This window comes from Rhinolophus sinicus, linkage group LG18 (assembly GCF_036562045.2).
Source record: "Rhinolophus sinicus isolate RSC01 linkage group LG18, ASM3656204v1, whole genome shotgun sequence".
NCBI lineage: Eukaryota > Metazoa > Chordata > Mammalia > Chiroptera > Rhinolophidae > Rhinolophus > Rhinolophus sinicus.
In genome coordinates, this window is record NC_133767.1 from 8143933 (window position 1) to 8147351 (window position 3419).

Sequence of the window (3419 nt, forward strand, 5' to 3'; positions counted from 1 at the left end):
CCCCAGTTCTGATCACACACACCCTGCCCTCGATTCCTCATCCTCTGTGCCAACTGCCCTTTTCCCTCAGAATAAGGAGCAGAACGTGTGTGGCTGGGAGCTGGGCATGGTCCAGCCGTGCCAAGCCCTCGAGACTGCCTGCCCCAGCTGTGATCCAGGTTCCAGCATCCAGCCATGTCAGTTCACACTCAAGCTCCTGCCTTCCAGTCCAGGGCTTCTGGGGTCCCATCTGAGGGGAAGGGCTATGCACAGTCCTCTGTCCCAGCTGCCATTTGTCCTGGGTACATGCAGTGTGGGCCCCACAGTACATGCTCAGGAAACAGCCAAATGAGCTGGCTGTGCAGCTCCTGTTCCCCCATGAAAACAGATGCCCCTCAGCAAAAGGAGTAATTCCAACATGAGGCTCACGTCCAGTGTTCTACACAGCCCATGGGGTTCCTAGGATCCCAGGCCCCTCTGTTGATGACCACAAATCATTGTCACCAGGGTCACTGTTTTCCAAGCCTCTACTCTGAGGAGATTGTTATACATGTGTTTTCTCTAGTTGTGGTATCATCCCTGCTGGGTAGGGGTAGGTGCAGCCCCATTTTATAGATGTGGAAACTGAGGCCAGAGTGGTGAAGTCCCCTGCCCAAGGCCACTCAGACAAGGAGTGGTGGGGCCACAGTCTAAGCCAAGCCTAGATGTTGACCTCCAAGGGCCACCCAGAGGCCAGGGGCTGCCTGAGCCTGGAGCCCCTTCCCCGAGGTTGTTCTGGCTCCAGGGCCACAGCTCAGAGATGAAGCTGCTCCTTACAGCTCTGCTCCCCAAACCCCTCCTGGGCAGAGGGCGACTCATGTCAGGATCGCAGTGGCCCATATTCAGTGGTATCAGTGTGAGGGGAGAAGGTCAGTGTTTCCCAAAAGTGTCTGATCCCAAGAATTCCCCAGAGTGCATTTAAAAGCAGATTCCCAGGCCCTGGGCCTGGAGATTCAGGAGCCTGAAGCAGGGTCCTGGGATCTGCCTTTTAATCAGCAGCCCCAGATGAACCCACTGCAGCTGGTTTCAGAGCCAATGATGAATTCCCTGCAAAATTTTCAGGCACTCTGCCCACCCCCACAGTTCTGCAAAGACCCCACAGAGGGCCATCTGGGTGTGTGTGCAGAAAGGACACTTTCTCCCAGGAAGGGAATGCTAGACCTTCCAGGTCTGGCCCCACCATCTGTATCCTCAGTGTGGGGACAGAGCCAGGAGTGCAGTTTCCAGGCTCTCGGCCTCACGTGGAAAGGTGCTGGCTCAGGTAGTAAATGGCCATCAACTGTGATCGAATGGCCATCAGCTGTGGCTAGTTGGCCGTCAGCTGTAACCAGTGAGCCACTGGCCACTAATATAACTGCCATGGCTATGCTAGCAGAAAATGGGGGGCTAGCAAGAGCGGATTGCAGAGAGGCGGATTGCAGCTAGCAAGTGAGGTTGGTTGGCAGAGAAACGGATGGCAGGTTGTGGATAGTGTGGCTCCTGCTTCCTGTGTCTCCAACCCAGCCACCAGCGAGAATATAGTGGTGTGACTCCCCTATCTATGGCTCCATGGGTGTTCCTTTTTGGCCTTGCCATATCCTGCATTCTTATGTGGGGAGCGGGACCAGAGACCCCACCCGCCACCCTGCATGACACTCAGCCTGTGCCCCAATGTGGATAGTTGGGGGGGGAGAATAATATAACCCCGCGTTTGTGGGGTGACCTCCACATGGTGGGATCTGTGGCTGTTTCTTGAGGCACCCCCAACCCAATGGCTGACAATGACAGTTTGTCCCCAAAGGGGGCTTCCAAGGGGACTTTCCTACCTCTTTACCCCCTTGGGGACTCTCTGAGCCCCAACTTAACAGATACCAACAGCTGGTGATTCTCAGGGTAGGAGAAAAAGCCCCTAAATATTCTGCAACGGCTTCTCACCTCCACCTGTCCGCCCACTCACCCCCCCCCCCCCAAGCAGCTGGGGCCCAGCCTCTCAGAGTGACACTCTTGTGTGCCTGGAGCTGGCTTTGGGCTGGAAGAGCCAACAGGCTTTTTTAGGAAACCAGGCTTTGGTGGTTTAGATCCGTACAGTTCAAAGGGTGGTCCAGAGGCCAGCAGCGTCAGCATCACCTGAGAGCTTGTTGGAGCTGCAGCATCCAGGCCCCAGCCAGACCTCTGATCCCCAAAGATGGCATTCTGTTGGCAGGAGAAAGCACACACCTGGCAGGCCTTTTGTGGGGTCAGTTTAGGGAAGGAAGGGGGGAACCCACCCAGGGAACAGAGCTTAGGCAGTTTTGTGCAGTTCTGCTTGCTACTCCCCTTCCCGCCCCCCACCCCGGGCACATCCCAGGCTGGTCACCCCGTCAGGGCCAGCAGTGGGCGAGTTGTTGTAGGGACCAGGCCCACAGGCAGCTAAGCTAGCAGGCAGTCAAGGTCTCTGAGCTCCATGGGAACGCTGCTTATCAGAAAGCCAGTTCTGTACACTAGCCAGCAGTCAAGGTCTCCCGGCTTCTCGGGATGCTGTGTGCGTGACAGCAGGCCTGCAGTGCCTGCCGGATGACTTCTCCCATGCAATGCTCTTTGTTTGCTGTACCCATATGACCTTGCTTCTTCTCTGCCTGGGTGCGGAGTGCTACCCCTCCGGCCGGCAGCCACTGGAGACTCTCCCCCATCAGTAAGTCTCAGTAAACCATAAACTCAGCCACCTGATGTGTTCCTCGGGCTTGTGGCTTCTCAGGCACACATCTTGGAGCAATACAGACCCTTTTCTGGTCACCAAGGATGGGGGACAGGCCCCTACTGCCTGTGGCAGGACTAGGGGCCTTGGCATTGAGATGTTCAGCCTTCTGCCTCTGGGTGGGAGGTCAGGAGAGGGAGTGGGCAGAAAGGAGGGGAAGTGACCTTGTTCTGGGCAAGGAAAGACTTTCAGGTGGAAAGCCTCCTTTCCTGGGAGATACCTGGGAAGGTTTTACATCCAGAGACACTATTACTGCCAATAATCGTTATTCTGTGTTCAATATGTGTCTGGCACCCGGATGAGTGCAGCTGTCACTGTGGTCAGCAGTGGTTCCCAAGGTGTGGCTGCAGCAGAGTCACTTGTTAAAAGGCAGATTCCGGGGTCCCACTCTAGGACTTCTGAATCTCCAGGGCCAGGCCTGGGGATCTGCTTTTACTAAGGGCCCTGGGAAATTCTTGGGATCAGAGACTTTGGGAAACCACTCACCTTCTCCAAACGCTGTATGAAGGTGCCCAACACAGACATTCATTCGTTCATTCGCTTGCTCATTGGACATTTATAGAACATTTATAAAACATCCACCTCATTCACCCCCCTCTCTTCTTCCCGGGATCACTGTTCACGGTCCCCAAGTCCGCCTCTGAGCCTGAATCGTCCCCTCCCTGCTGCAGCTCGGTCTGTGCCCTGG